The sequence below is a fragment of the Leptodactylus fuscus genome, chromosome 5, assembly GCF_031893055.1.
Source record: "Leptodactylus fuscus isolate aLepFus1 chromosome 5, aLepFus1.hap2, whole genome shotgun sequence".
NCBI classification, from domain to species: Eukaryota; Metazoa; Chordata; class Amphibia; order Anura; family Leptodactylidae; genus Leptodactylus; species Leptodactylus fuscus.
In genome coordinates, this window is record NC_134269.1 from 18,705,525 (window position 1) to 18,722,962 (window position 17,438).

Below are 17,438 nucleotides of genomic sequence, written 5' to 3' on the forward strand. Positions count from 1 at the left end.
ATTATTGTATTATGACCCCTAGTAGAGTGTCAGCTCTGCAGTACAGTGTTCATACACCTCTGGATCTCCCCCTCCCCATTATTGTATTATGACCCCTAGTAGAGTGTCAGCTCTGCAGCACAGTGTTCATACACCTCTGGATCTCCCCCTCCCCATTATTGTATTATGACCCCTAGTAGAGGGTCAGCTCTGCAGCACAGCGTTCATACACCTCTGGATCTCCCCCTCCCCATTATTATATTATGACCCCTAGTAGAGGGTCAGCTCTGCAGCACAGCGTTCATATACCTCTAGATCTCCCCCCTCCCCATTATTGTATTATGACCCCTAGTAGAGTGTCAGCTCTGCAGCACAGTGATCATACACCTCTGGATCTCCCCCCTCCCCATTATTGTATTATGACCCCTAGTAGAGTGTCAGCTCTGCAGTACAGTGTTCATACACCTCTGGATCTCCCCCTCCCCATTATTGTATTATGACCCCTAGTAGAGTGTCAGCTCTGCAGCACAGTGTTCATACACCTCTGGATCTCCCCCTCCCCATTATTGTATTATGACCCCTAGTAGAGGGTCAGCTCTGCAGCACAGCGTTCATACACCTCTGGTTCTCTCCCTTCCCTTATATAAGAGTGTCAGCTCTGCAGCACAGTGATCATACACCTCTGGATCTCTCCCCTCCCTTATATAAGAGTGTCAGCTCTGCAGCACAGTGATCATACACCTCTGGATCTCTCCCCTCCCTTATATAAGAGTGTCAGCTCTGCAGCACAGCGTTCATACACCTCTGGTTCTCTCCCTTCCCTTATATAAGAGTGTCAGCTCTGCAGCACAGTGATCATACACCTCTGGATCTCTCCCCTCCCTTATATAAGAGTGTCAGCTCTGCAGCACAGTGATCATACACCTCTGGATCTCTCCCCTCCCTTATATAAGAGTGTCAGCTCTGCAGCACAGCGTTCATACACCTCTGGATCTCTCCCCTCCCTTATATAAGAGTGTCAGCTCTGCAGCACAGTGTTCATACACCTCTGGATCTCTCCCTGTCCCCATTATTGTATTATGACCCCTAGTAGAGGGTCAGCTCTGCAGCACAGCGTTCATACACCTCTGGATCTCCCCCTCCCCATTATTGTATTATGACCCCTAGTAGAGTGTCAGCTCTGCAGCACAGCGTTCATACACCTCTGGATCTCCCCCCTCCCCATTATTGTATTATGACCCCTAGTAGAGTGTCAGCTCTGCAGCACAGCGTTCATACACCTCTGGATCTCCCCCTCCCCATTATTATATTATGACCCCTAGTAGAGGGTCAGCTCTGCAGCACAGCGTTCATATACCTCTAGATCTCCCCCCTCCCCATTATTGTATTATGACCCCTAGTAGAGTGTCAGCTCTGCAGCACAGTGATCATACACCTCTGGATCTCCCCCCTCCCCATTATTGTATTATGACCCCTAGTAGAGTGTCAGCTCTGCAGTACAGTGTTCATACACCTCTGGATCTCCCCCTCCCCATTATTGTATTATGACCCCTAGTAGAGTGTCAGCTCTGCAGCACAGTGTTCATACACCTCTGGATCTCCCCCTCCCCATTATTGTATTATGACCCCTAGTAGAGGGTCAGCTCTGCAGCACAGCGTTCATACACCTCTGGATCTCCCCCCTCCCCATTATTGTATTATGACCCCTAGTAGAGTGTCAGCTCTGCAGCACAGCATTCATACACCTCTGGATCTCTCCCTGTCCCCATTATTGTATTATGACCCCTAGTAGAGTGTCAGCTCTGCAGCACAGCGTTCATACACCTCTGGATCTCCCCCTCCCCATTATTATATTATGACCCCTAGTAGAGGGTCAGCTCTGCAGCACAGCGTTCATATACCTCTAGATCTCCCCCCTCCCCATTATTGTATTATGACCCCTAGTAGAGTGTCAGCTCAGCAGCACAGTGTTCATACACCTCTGGATCTCCCCCTCCCCATTATTGTATTATGACCCCCTAGTAGAGTGTCAGCTCTGCAGCACAGCGTTCATACACCTCTGGATCTCCCCCTCCCCATTATTGTATTATGACCCCTAGTAGAGGGTCAGCTCTGCAGCACAGCGTTCATACACCTCTGGATCTCTCCCCTCCCTTATATAAGAGTGTCAGCTCTGCAGCACAGCGTTCATACACCTCTAGATCTCCCCCCTCCCCATTATTGTATTATGACCCCTAGTAGAGGGTCAGCTCTGCAGCACAGCGTTCATACACCTCTAGATCTCCCCCCTCTCCATTATTGTATTATGACCCCTAGTAGAGTGTCAGCTCTGCAGCACAGCGTTCATACACCTCTGGATCTCCCCCTCCCCATTATTATATTATGACCCCTAGTAGAGGGTCAGCTCTGCAGCACAGCGTTCATATACCTCTGGATCTCTCCCTGTCCCCATTATTGTATTATGACCCCTAGTAGAGGGTCAGCTCTGCAGCACAGCGTTCATACACCTCTGGATCTCTCCCCTCCCTTATATAAGAGTGTCAGCTCTGCAGCACAGTGATCATACACCTCTGGATCTCCCCCCTCCCCATTATTGTATTATGACCCCTAGTAGAGGGTCAGCTCTGCAGCACAGCGTTCATATACCTCTAGATCTCCCCCCTCCCCATTATTGTATTATGACCCCTAGTAGAGTGTCAGCTCTGCAGCACAGTGATCATACACCTCTGGATCTCCCCCCTCCCCATTATTGTATTATGACCCCTAGTAGAGTGTCAGCTCTGCAGCACAGTGTTCATACACCTCTGGATCTCCCCCTCCCCATTATTGTATTATGACCCCTAGTAGAGTGTCAGCTCTGCAGCACAGCGTTCATACACCTCTGGATCTCCCCCTCCCCATTATTGTATTATGACCCCCTAGTAGAGTGTCAGCTCTGCAGCACAGTGTTCATACACCTCTGGATCTCCCCCCTCCCCATTATTGTATTATGACCCTCTGTACGACAGAGTTGACATCCATCAGGATTTCTGGCGCCCCCCTTAATATATTATGTCCCCCATTTCCTAGAGGGTCAGCTCGGGGTTACTTCTTACTCCCTATATTATATAACAATAGTCATCTCCAAGCTGCGGCTCTCTATTTGTTAAAGAACTACAACCCCCAGCATGCCCTTACAGCTGCAGACTATGAGAGTAGGCTGGGTGTTGTACTTTGTACTGTATTATGTGAGGGTCACACTAGAGTCAGGGGGTCGCGTGTTGAAGTCTCGTAATATAGCGGACCCCCATGTAGCCCAAGGGACCCCACTGACTATAACGGGGTCTATCCTTTGGAACTAAAGTTTGGCTTGCATGACCTTTTCATTGGGTGATTTTAGATAGATCCGCACTGGATGGACGTGACCTCAGCCTTAGAGTGTCAGCTCTGCTGACTATTAGTAACATACCACAGGGGTTGTGCGCCCCCTCCTGTATTTTATCAAGACCTATTTACATCTGTGCGGGGATCTCCAGGGGACCTAAAGTAATGGAGAGCTGGACTGCTAACACTGAGGTGACCCACAGACATCATCACAGCCCCCGACCTACAAAGGATGTGCGGGTGTCTGTCAGCTCTCTGCAAGGAGGACAAGTCTCCAGATGTGAACTTAGCCTAAGATTGTCAGCTCTGCAGCACAGCATTACTATAGCTCAATGTTTCTGCCCTGCCCCTGGGTATTATGACCCCCCTTTATATTAGAGTGTCAGCTCTTTGGGTCGTGACCTGTATATACCAGTCTTTCTGTATATTAGAGTGTCAGTTCTGTGTGTCAGGATCAGTATGTACCAGCCTTTTTCTCTATTAGAGTGTCAGCTCTGTGGTTTGGGATCTGTATATACCAGCATTTTTGTCTATTAGAGTGTCAGAGTATCTATTAGAGTGTCAGCTCTGTGGCTCAGTATCAGTATGTACCAGTCTTTCTCTATATTAGAGTGTCAGCTCTGTGGGTCAGTATCAGTATGTACCAGTCTTTCTGTCTATTAGAGCGTCAGCTCTGTCGCTCAGTATCAGTATGTACCAGTCTTTCTCTATATTAGAGTGTCAGCCCTGTGGGTCAGGATCAGTATGTACCAGTCTTTCTCTATATTAGAGTGTCAGCTCTGTGGGTCAGTATCAGTATGTACCAGTCTTTCTGTCTATTAGAATGTCAGCTCTGTGGGTCAGTATCAGTATGTACCAGTCTTTCTCTATATTAGAGTGTCAGCTCTGTGGGTCAGTATCAGTATGTACCAGTCTTTCTGCCTATTAGAGTGTCAGCTCTGTGGGTCAGTATCAGTATGTACCAGTCTTTCTCTATATTAGAGCGTCAGCTCTGTAGGTCAGTATCAGTATGTACCAGTCTTTCTGCCTATTAGAGTGTCAGCTCTGTGGGTCAGTATCAGTATGTACCAGTCTTTCTCTATATTAGAGCGTCAGCTCTGTAGGTCAGTATCAGTATGTACCAGTCTTTCTGTCTATTAGAGTGTCAGCTCTGTGGGTCAGTATCAGTATGTACCAGTCTTTCTGTCTATTAGAGTGTCAGCTCTGTGGGTCAGTATCAGTATGTACCAGTCTTTCTCTATATTAGAGTGTCAGCTCTGTGGGTCAGTATCAGTATGTACCAGTCTTTCTGTCTATTAGAGTGTCAGCTCTGTGGGTCAGTATCAGTATGTACCAGTCTTTCTGTCTATTAGAGTGTCAGCTCTGTGGGTCAGTATCAGTATGTACCAGTCTTTCTGTCTATTAGTGTCAGCTCTGTGGGTCAGTATCAGTATGTACCAGTCTTTCTGTCTATTAGAGCGTCAGCTCTGTGGGTCAGTGGAGTGACTTTTCCAGCTCATGTAAGCAGGTTAGGATGGATTAGATGAGGAGAATCCTTGGCGGCTCCAGGTCAGTCAGTTAGTAGGCGGTAGGTAGTCGGAGGCTCACGAGCGGAGGCCTCACGTGTGACTGTCTGATTCCCTCCACCGCCGCCAGGAGGTTATTAATATCCTGCTAAGCCTGGATCTCTGAATAATCAAATCATGATTGCTTTAACACCGCGCTGACCGAAGCAGCTGGAGAGAGCACCGCAGCGCCCGTCACTGGCATCACACCATGGCTATGCCCGCCCCTGCTGCCTGCTCATCTCTTATCATCTGAAAGATCTCTGCTTGCTGTCAGTGAATGGCTGTGTGACATAGTGGTAAATGCTGAACACCAGCGACATTCACTCCCAGGACATCCCCCAGCGTCAGATCACTCACATACTGAAAAAGTAGTCCGACATCTGGGCAACGTCTTCTAAGATGTGTCATGGTGGGGAGAAGTCGTCATGGTGGTCGGGGTCTGATGGAGAGAAATGGGAAAGCAAAGAGTCTACCAGTATGTGCCCAATATTACTGGTTGTATTGCACTGGGGTCAGCGATCTTTGGCACTACAACTCCCAGCATCCTCTAGGCACCTCTATGGGAGATCTGGGATTTGTAGTTCCACAAAAGCTGAGGTGTTGCTTAGTCGTGAGGCTCGTGCGTTTATCAGATCCTACAAATGGTTAGACAGGTGCACATGGGGGCATGCCTAAATCTACAGGGCGTCTATGGGCATGTTCATGTAGACCAGTGTATTGAACGTCAGTCTTCATAAGGCGCAGGGGCGTAACGACCGGGGTAGGAGGGGTAGCGGCTGACACAGGGCCCGGGACATTAGGGTGCCCGGCTGGAGTTACTCCCTACTTACTGATCCTGACAGGGGCTGGCATTGGTAAGCACTATTATACTTGGGGGTCTTTTCGGTCTTTTGAGGGTCTGAGGCCCAGGAGAGGTAACAGAACATAAAAACAGTGTTACTCACCTCTCCGGGCAGGCTTTGGGTCCCTGACGTCACAAGACCGGGACCTGTGTCCATATGCTTCGTGACGCAGGCCCCCCCAGTCACACAACGTCCCGGACAGCATTGAAGATGGCCGACAGCAGCGGAGCCAGGGATAGGTAAGTAACAGTGTTTTTTTAATGTTTTTATCTCCCCTGGATTATTATATTCAGGGGACTGAAAAGACCTGAGAGTATAATTGTTCATGGGTGTCCACTATGGGGCATAATACTGTGTGCAGGGGCCACTATGGGACATAATACTGTGTGCAGGGGCCACTATGGGGTGTAATACTGTGTATAGGGGCCACTATGGGGCATAATACTGTGTGCAGGGGCCACTATGGGACATAATACTGTGTGCAGGGGCCACTATGGGACATAATACTGTGTGCTGGGGCCACTATGGGGGATAATACTGTGTGCAGGGCCACTATGGGGGATAATACTGTGTGCAGGGGCCACTATGGGGCATAATACTGTGTGCAGGGGCCACTATGGGGGATAATACTGTGTGCAGGGGCCACTATGGGACATAATACTGTGTGCAGGGGCCACTATGGGACATAATACTGTGTGCTGGGGCCACTATGGGGGATAATACTGTGTGCAGGGGCCACTATGGGGGATAATACTGTGTGCAGGGGCCACTATGGGGCATAATACTGTGTACAGGGGCCACTATGGGACATAATACTGTGTGCAGGGGCCACTATGGGGAATAATACTGTGTGGAGGGGCCACTATGGGGCATAATACTGTGTGCAGGGGCCACTATGGGGCATAATACTGTGTGCAGGGGTCACTATGGGGCATAATACTGTGTGCAGGGGCCACTATGGGACATAATACTGTGTGCAGGGGCCACTATGGGGTATACTACTGTGTGGAGGGGCCACTATGGGGTATAAGACTGTGTGCAGGGGCCACTATGGGGCATAATACTGTGTGCAAGGGCCACTATGGGGTGTAATACTGTGTATAGGGGCCACTATGGGGCATAATACTGTGTGCAGGGGCCACTATGGGACATAATACTGTGTGCTGGGGCCACTATGGGGGATAATACTGTGTGCAGGGGCCACTATGGGGCATAATACTGTGTGCAGGGGCCACTATGGGGGATAATACTGTGTGCAGGGGCCACTATGGGGCATAATACTGTGTGCAGGGGCCACTATGGGGCATGATATTGTGTGCAGGGGCCACTATGGGGGATAATACTGTGTGCAGGGGCCACTATGGGGCATAATACTGTGTGCAGGGGCCACTATGGGGCATAATACTGTGTGCAGGGGCCACTAAGGGGCATAATACTGTGTGCAGGGGCCACTATGGGGGATAATACTGTGTGCAGGGGCCACTATGGGGCATAATACTGTGTGCAGGGGCCACTATGGGGGATAATACTGTGTGCAGGGGCCACTATGGGACATAATACTGTGTGCAGGGGCCACTATGGGACATAATACTGTGTGCAGGGGCCACTATGGGACATAATACTGTGTGCAGGGGCCACTATGGGGCATAATACTGTGTGCAGGGGCCACTATGGGACATAATACTGTGTGCAGGGGCCACTATGGGACATAATACTGTGTGCAGGGGCCACTATGGGACATAATACTGTGTGCAGGGGCCACTATGGGACATAATACTGTGTGCAGGGGCCACTATGGGGAATAATACTGTGTGCAGGGGCCACTATGGGGGATAATACTGTGTGGAGGGGCCACTATGGGGCATAATACTGTGTGCAGGGGCCACTATGGGGCATAATACTGTGTGCAGGGGTCACTATGGGGCATAATACTGTGTGCAGGGGCCACTATGGGACATAATACTGTGTGCAGGGGCCACTATGGGGTATACTACTGTGTGGAGGGGCCACTATGGCTTATAAGACTGTGTGCAGGGGACACTATGGGGCATAATACTGTGTGCAGGGGCCACTATGGGGTGTAATACTGTGTATAGGGGCCACTATGGGACATAATACTGCGTGCAGGGGCCACTATGGGGCATAATAATGTGTGCAGGGGCCACTATGGGGCATAATACTGTGTGCAGGGGCCACTATGGGACATAATACTGTGTGCAGGGGCCACTATGGGACATAATACTGTGTGCTGGGGCCACTATGGGGCATAATACTGTGTGCAGGGGCCACTATGGGGCATAATACTGTGTGCAGGGGCCACTATGGGGCATGATATTGTGTGCAGGGGCCACTATGGGGTATAATACTGTGTGCAGGGGCCACTATGGGGACATAATACTGTGTGCAGGGGCCACTATGGGGGGTAATACTGTGTGCAGGGGCCACTATGGGACATAATACTGTGTGCAGGGGTCACTATGGGGTATAATACTGTGTGCAGGGGCCACTATGGGGGATAATACTGTGTGCAGGGGCCACTATGGGGCATAATACTGTGTGCAGGGGTCACTATGGGGCATAATACTGTGTGCAGGGGCCACTATGGGGTATAATACTGTGTGCAGGGGTCACTATGGGGGATAATGCTGTGTGCAGGGGTCACTATGGGGTATAATACTGTGTGCAGGGGCCACTATGGGGGATAATACTGTGTGCAGGGACCACTATGGGGCATAATACTGTGTGCAGGGGCCACTATGGGGGATAATACTGTGTGCAGGGACCACTATGGGGCATAATACTGTGTGCAGGGGCCACTATGGGGGATAATACTGTGTGTAGGGGCCACTATGGGGGATAATACTGTGTGCAGGGGTCACTATGGGGTATAATACTGTGTGCAGGGGTCACTATGGGGTATAATACTGTGTGCAGGGGCCACTATGGGGGATAATACTGTGTGCAGGGGCCACTATGGGGGATAATACTGTGTGCAGGGACCACTATGGGGCATAATACTGTGTGCAGGGGCCACTATGGGGGATAATACTGTGTGCAGGGGCCACTATGGGGGATAATACTGTGTGCAGGGGCCACTATGGGGGATAATACTGTGTGCAGGGGCCACTATGGGGGATAATACTGTGTGCAGGGGCCACTATGGGGGATAATACTGTGTGCAGGGGTCACTATGGGGCATAATACTGTGTGCAGGGGCCACTATGGGGTATAATACTGTGTGCAGGGGCCACTATGGGGGATAATACTGTGTGCAGGGGCCACTATGGGGTGTAATACTGTGTATAGGGGCCACTATGGGGGATAATACTGTGTGCAGGGGTCACTATGGGGTATAATACTGTGTGCAGGGGTCACTATGGGGTATAATACTGTGTGTAGGGGCCACTATGGGGGATAATACTGTGTGCAGGGGTCACTATGGGGTATAATACTGTGTGCAGGGGTCACTATGGGGTATAATACTGTGTGCAGGGGCCACTATGGGGGATAATACTGTGTGCAGGGGCCACTATGGGGGATAATACTGTGTGCAGGGACCACTATGGGGCATAATACTGTGTGCAGGGGCCACTATGGGGGATAATACTGTGTGCAGGGGCCACTATGGGGGATAATACTGTGTGCAGGGGCCACTATGGGGGATAATACTGTGTGCAGGGGCCACTATGGGGGATAATACTGTGTGCAGGGGCCACTATGGGGGATAATACTGTGTGCAGAGGCCACTATGGGGGATAATACTGTGTGCAGGGGCCACTATGGGGGATAATACTGTGTGTAGAAATGCGGAGGGGGGGGGGGGGTCAGTTGGTAGAGATCTTTGGTGTCGCTTGGGGTGGGGGCCATGTCAAAGGTTTGCCACGGGGCCCCGCCATTCCTAGTTACGCCACTGATAAGGCGCGTGGCTCTTTATAAAGATCCGGCCTTCTCCACTGGGTGTGGGAGGCTCAAAAACGCAACTGGTGTTTAAAAAGTCGCAAAAACCGAGGTAGAGACCAGATCTGTGATATAAACTAAGTAATATATATGTCCCTATATGCAGTGGCGTAACTACCACCATAGCAGCGGTAGCAGCTGCCATAGGGCCCGGGACATTAGGGGCCCGGCGACAGCTGCTACCGCTGCTATCATTATTCTTGGAGGTCTTTTCGGACCCCCGAGTATAATGATCGGGGCCCCCTGTTGGTGGAATACTTTCCACCAACAGGGGGCCCCGAAGCTGCAGCAACACACAGGTGAGACACAGGAGCTGCAGCTCTGGCTCCTGTCAGCGCTGCAGGACGCTCCCCCTCTCTCCCCCCTCCCTTTCTCTGCTGTCCTCTGCCCACCAATGAGAGGAGGAGGCGGGGCTTATCCCTGCCGAGCTCCTGCCGTCCTGCACTGGAGGAAGAAAGGAAGAAGGAAAGTGAAACTAAAGCTACACAGGTACGTACTGGGGTTACTTATTAATGTCAGGCATATGGGGGGATTACTTGTGTTTTAGTAACTCCATGTGCCTCATATTAATAGCAGTTAACCCCATCATCTCCCTCACATTAACCCCTGTTTGCCTCACCATAAGAGTTACTGATATGGGAGGGAGGGAGATGATGGGGTTAACTGCTATTAATATGAGGCACATGGAGTTACTAAATTGTAATTCACATGACCAAATTTTTTATCCACAATTTGTCCTTGTATAGCAGTCAGCCGTTGACGTGACAGTATTTAGTCCTGTAGGTGCCACTAAGGGACATAATACTGTGTGCAGTGGCCACTATTGGGTATAATACTGTGTGCAGGGGCCACTATGGGGGATAATACTGTGTGCAGGGGCCACTATGGGGGATAATACTGTGTGCAGGGGCCACTATTGGGGATAATACTGTGTGCAGGGGCCACTATGGGACATAATACTGTGTACAGGGGCCACTATGGAACATAATAGAGCGCGCAGGAATGCGTAGGAGGGACTTGGTCGAGATCTTCGGTGTCGGGGGGGCCCCATGTCAAAAGTTCGCCACGGGGCCCCGCCATTCCTAGTTACGCCACTGCCTATATGTTCCCACTACTGTAGATAAACCTGATCCAGGACATTAGAGGAGTGTTCTGATTCCTGAGGAGGCCGTAAAGTTTTACTCTCCACTTTCTGGGCCTCTGTTCTCAGTGTCAGCACAGCAGCAGCGGTCTACAATATCATACCTCCCAACCGTCCCGACGTCTGGAGGACGCCGATGAGTTGAACACATAAGGGAGTAAAGCAGGAACTATCACAGCTCAGCTCCTGCCTTACCGCTGCACTCCAGCTTCTGCATGTGTAGGCGCGATGTGATGGCGTCACATCGGGCCTACAACTATGTGAGTGGAGTAAGAGAGTGGAGAGAGCGGCGGGGGAGCGTTGGAAAGTGAGTATAAGTGTTTGTGTTAAACATTGAGGGGAACATAATGTAGGGGGCGTATGAAACTGGGGGCAGATGAAGGGGGGTGGAACAGCATGACATTGGTGCAGATGAAGGGGGGGAACGGCATGACATTGGTGCAGATGAAGGGGGGGGAACGGCATGACATTGGGGCAGATGAAGAGGGGGGACGGCATGACATTGGGACAGATTAAGGGGGGGGGATGGCATGACATTGAGGCAGATGAAGGGGGGAACGACATGACATTGGGGCAGATGAAGGGGAGGAACAGCATGACACTGGGGCAGATGAAGGGGGGGAACAGCATGACACTGGGGCAGATGAAGGGGGGGAACGGCATGACACTGGGGCAGATGAAGGGGGGGATGGCATGACTCTGGGGCAGATGTAGGGGGTAAAGAACGGCATGAAACTGTGGTCAGAGATGGAGGGGACATGAAACTGGGGGCAGATGAAGGGGATATATGAAACTGGGGGAGAGATGGAGGGGGGAATATAATTTACAGGTGACTGTAGGAGGATTATACTGTGTGGGGGCACATGAAAAATGAACGAGAATGGGTGGAGTCAACAGAAAAGTCGGCGGGGCTAAGTTTGCCCATATTATGCGCATATTATGTTCCTCTTTCGGCTCTTCGAAAGTTGGGAGGTATGTAATATACAGGCCCGGTGACCTCTTCACAAATGGTTCATCACATGCTGTATGTGAGGAGGTCATTGCTGAGGCCTGTAATTGGCTGCAGGGGTCACCTAGCAAAAATAGGACATCACTTGAGATGTCACCTGTATACAATGTGTGTATACAGTGAATTGTGTTTGTAATGTGTTTATATAGTGATATGTGTATGTAATGTCTGTATATAATGTGTGTATACAGTGATATGTGCATGTAATGTGTGTATATAGTGACCTGTGTATGTCATGTGTGTGTATGATATGTGCATGTAGTATGTGTATACAGTGATATGTGCATGTAATGTGTGTATATAGTGACCTGTGTATGTCATGTGTGTGTATGATATGTGTATGTAATGTGTGTGTATATAGTGATATGTGCTTGTAATGTGTGTATATAATGTGTGTATAGTGATATGTGCATGTAATGTGTGTGTATGATATGTGCATGTAATGTGTGTATATAGTGACATGTGTATATAATGTGTGTATATAGTGATATGTGTATGTAATATGTGTATACAGTAATGTGTATAGACTCAGGACGTGTATATGTAATGTGCTGTATACAGCGACGTGTTGTATAACCTCTGGTTACATAACTGTTCTGTGGAGCAGAAGATCTTGTTCTGGGAATTGGGTGAAGATCCAGGACATGGGCAGAGAAGTCTCCATATAACATCCCTGGCACCGATGCCCCCCCTCATCTTGCCGCCACATTACCCCTTTGGTGCTGATCTCCCGATACATCCTGGGCGTCGCCCCCTACAGGCATTTTATACTAGGCTCTGTGCCAGCTGGACAAGAATCTGACCCATTTTGGTCTGACCTATATCTGCACAGTTACTAGCACAAAGCTTATTTATAGTGAGACTGGAGAGAACATTTACGAGTGCCCGGGGCGTCCACAATAGACAGACGTTCTCATTGTCACTACCTATGCCATGGGGAGGGTGAACATGGGCACGTCCTGGTGTCTGGATATACGGTAAACAAGAGGTCTATGGTGCTATATACTAGTGTATGCCCTAAACAGGAGGGTGCAGAGGCCGCAGATGTGGGGGGAAAAGGGATCCATGTGATGTGACATGTTTCACATGTACATGGGCCTATCCAATGGGTGTGGTTGGTTTGAAGGCCGGTGTCCTCATATATCATCTGGAGAAGGTCTGAAGATTCAGGCAGAAGCATGCCCGGCTCGATAGTTCTCTAATTTAAGAGGGACAGGAAATGAAAGCACTTCATAATGTAGAAGAAAGAGACAACCGACGGGACAATAGAAGATGCCTGATGGAGAACCTCTGCCCTCTAGAAGGTTATTATGATGGGGACAGTAGAGAGCTGGCAACTCAAAGACCCTCAGAATGGATGGAAACTGGAAAATATCCAAGAGCAGATACAAGTCTCATGAAACTAGAGGAACCATGTGTGTTACCTTCTGAAGGAGGACTACACATGAGACGTTGGAAGTTGGATAGGACAGGAACCAAACCATTCAGAGGGCTATGGGCTAGTCCCAAGAAAAGTAGAGAATGTGAGGGACCACAGTATTCAATATCAGAAGGTCCTGGATTTCTTTTCTGGTTGACCAGGACCAAGAAAAGTTTAACAGGGCCGTAGAATCAAGAGAAGGAGGAAACCTTGAGGGAGTAGATCTGGGAGAGCTAGAAGGTGTCATAAGGCATCCGTGACATATTTGACAAAACCTGCATGCAAGGACCATCTCAGCCAGTCCTGAGCTACTAGCAGAACAGGAACACCTTTCTAGCTTGATCTTCTTGAGCCCTTAAGGAAGAAACAGAGGTGGGAAAAGACGTGAGGCAATGAGAATAGAGCTCATGGGGTTATGAGAGTTCGTCTTGACTGCCCTAAGATTGTAGTCAAGGAGAGGAACCATAGTCCCTCAGGAAATACGTGAGAAGCCTAAGGTTGACCTTCAGGATTCTTCAATTTAGGCATGACAACTTGGTCTGGAATGTGTTTCCCCTGGAATGTGGACAGCAGATACTGTGTAGACAAGTTTTTCTAGAAATATAGAAGATCCAAGCTTCTTCCTTTAAGATGGTTGTGCTTTGTTTTCTAACCTGGTGGGTGGTGGACACCATAGACGTGACACTGGCTCAGAGTGGCTTTAAGATCTAGAATGTTGTGGGCAAAAAAGCTTGTAGAGGGGCCATGAGTCAAGTGATGAAGAAAATGCGACTGAGCAAGTGAACTGAGAAGAAGAACAACATTAAAGGATCAGATGAGGATGGAGGCAATACTGCAAAGAGTGGCGAGGCCAACAAGATGGCCCGGTCCTGAGAAGGAGAACATTGACCATAGAAAATGTGATAGAATTTAGTTACGATCCCCAAACTCTGGCCCTCACTTTACTGTTTGCAAGCTTTGGATTCTTAAGTACCCTAATGGGGGTAACCAGATTCTACCATAACACAAAGAATAGCTGTCTGAAGTGTCATGTAATGGGACCGAGCAGGGATCGGCCTATGATACTTAGTCTTCTTCTCAGGAACTTCTTCAGAGTAGGACAATGAAGATGGTCATCAGGGGGACCAGGCCCCAGCCTGGAGAACTGATTTTGACATCAGGGACGACATTCATATATAGCTTATCAAGAAGAGCTTTGGAGACTCAAATGGATGGGGCCCAGTTCTTTAGGTGAAGAGTTGAAGTTCAGAGAGGCGCCACACTCCTGTCCATATTTTCCTTAAGGGTGGTAACATGCTCTGTGAGAAGAGATGTAGACTTAGTGGGACCTTGGAGGATACGCAAAGGGTGAAGACATCCCTGATGAGAGGACCTAAGACATGGTGAGGTCCATAGGGGAGCTTAAGGTAATCCGGGAAGCTGGAGGATTTACGGGACCTGATAGTTCTCAATAGCGGATTGGACCCGCAGGAGGTGGATGGATAGTTTGGGACAACTGGGCTCCCCCCCATAGCAATAACCATGATTGATAACGATTTGTAAAGTCCGTAATTAATTGGGACACTGAGAGGGCACATGTGTGGGTTGGACATTGTGACCCGGGGCTGTAGGGGTTTGCGATTATTAAGATTGCTCTCCTGTAACTCGGACTTGCCCATAAGTGGTGGCTAGGACAAGTGCTATAGCCTAAGGAAAACTGCTAGACAAGGTCCTTAACAAATATGAAGCAGAAGAGGACAGAGTATAGCGGTACAGTCATGGCTGTATCCCGAGTAACCTGGACTCTACCTAGGAGGTGTATGTAGGACCAGGTGATACTAGTCATATAGGAAGGAGGCCCATAGTGAGACTATCAGAGGAAGATGGGACTGACCATAGAGAAGGCCTGCAGAGGGTCGCTGGGGATGGGCCTAAGGTTTAGGAACAATCCAGGGTCTGTGGTCTACTTATCTGCCACTGTTACTTCTTCATCGAAGCTTCTTGTGACTGTAGGTAAAGTGTCCAGTAATTCTTGTCCTGGATTCTTGTCTTATATCACTGGAGGGTGAATTGTAAATACAGCTCTGGAGTATAATACAGGATAAGTAATGTAATGTATGTACACAGTGACTGCACCAGCAGAATAGTGAGCGCAGCTCTGGGGTATAATACAGGATAAGTAATGTAATGTATGTACACAGTGACTGTACCAGCAGAATAGTGAGCGCAGCTCTGGAGTATAATACAGGATAAGTAATGTAATGTATGTACACAGTGACTGTACCAGCAGAATAGTGAGCGCAGCTCTGGAGTATAATACAGGATAAGTAATGTAATGTATGTACACAGTGACTGCACCAGCAGAATAGTGAGCGCAGCTCTGGAGTATAATACAGGAAAAGTAATGTAATGTATGTACACAGTGACTGCACCAGCAGAATAGTGAGCGCAGCTCTGGAGTATAATACAGGATAAGTAATGTAATGTATGTACACAGTGACTGTACCAGCAGAATAGTGAGCGCAGCTCTGGGGTATAATACAGGATATGTCATGTAATGTATGTACACAGTGACTGTACCAGCAGAATAGTGAGCGCAGCTCTGGAGTATAATACAGGATAAGTAATGTAATGTATGTACACAGTGACTGCACCAGCAGAATAGCGAGCGCAGCTCTGGAGTATAATACAGGATAAGTAATGTAATGTATGTACACAGTGACTACACCAGCAGAATAGTGAGCACAGCTCTGGAGTATAATACAGGATAAGTAATGTAATGTATGTACACAGTGAATGCACCAGCAGAATAGTGAGCGCAGCTCTGGAGTATAATACAGGATAAGTAATGTAATGTATGTACACAGTGACTGCACCAGCAGAATAGTGAGCGCTGCTCTGGAGTATAATACAGGATGTAACTCAGGATCTGTACAGGATAAGTAATGTAATGTATGTACACCTTGACTATACCAGCAGAATAGTGAGTGCAGCTCTGGAGTATAATACAGGATAAGTAATGTAATGTATGTACACAGTGACTGCACCGGCAGAATAGTGAGTGCAGCTCTGGAGTATAATACAGGATCAGTAATGTAATGTATGTACACAGTGACTGTAGCAGCAGAATAGTGAGCGCAGCTCTGGAGTATAATACAGGATAAGTAATGTAATGTATGTACACAGTGACTGCACCAGCAGAATAGTGAGTACAGCTCTGGAGTATAATACAGGATAAGTAATGTAATATATCTACACAGTGACTGTACCAGCAGAATAGTGAGCGCAGCTCTGGAGTATAATACAGGTTAAGTAATGTAATGTATGTACACAGTGACTGTACCAGCAGAATGGTGAGCGCTGCTGTGGAGTATAATACAGGATAAGTAATGTATATACACAGTGACTGTACCAGCAGAATAGTGAGTGCAGCTCTGGAGTATAATACAGGATAAGTAATGTAATGTATGTACACAGTGACTGTACCAGCAGAATAGTGAGCGCAGCTCTGGAGTATAATACAGGATAAGTAATGTAATGTATGTACACAGTGACTGCACCAGCAGAATAGTGAGTGCAGCTCTGGAGTATAATACAGGATAAGTAATGTAATGTATGTACACAGTGACTGTACCAGCAGAATAGTGAGCGCAGCTCTGGAGTATAATACAGGATAAGTAATGTAATGTATGTACACAGTGACTGCACCAGCAGAATAGTGAGTGCAGCTCTGGAGTATAATACAGGATAAGTAATGTATGTACACAGTGACTGTACCAGCAGAATAGTGAGCGCAGCTCTGGAGTATAATACAGGATGTAACTCAGGATCAGTACAGGATAAGTAATGTAATGTATGTACACAGTGACTGCACCAGCAGAATAGTGAACGCAGCTCTGGAGTATAATACAGGATAAGTAATGTAATGTATGTACACAGTGACTACACCAGCAGAATAGTGAGCGCAGCTCTGGAGTATAATACAGGATAAGTAATGTAATGTATGTACACAGTGACTGCACCAGCAGAATAGTGAGCGCAGCTCTGGAGTATAATACAGGATAAGTAATGTAATGTATGTACACAGTGACTGTAGCAGCAGAATAGTGAGCGCAGCTTTGGAGTATAATACAGGATAAGTAATGTAATGTATGTACACAGTGACTGTACCAGCAGAATAGTGAGTGCAGCTCTGGAGTAT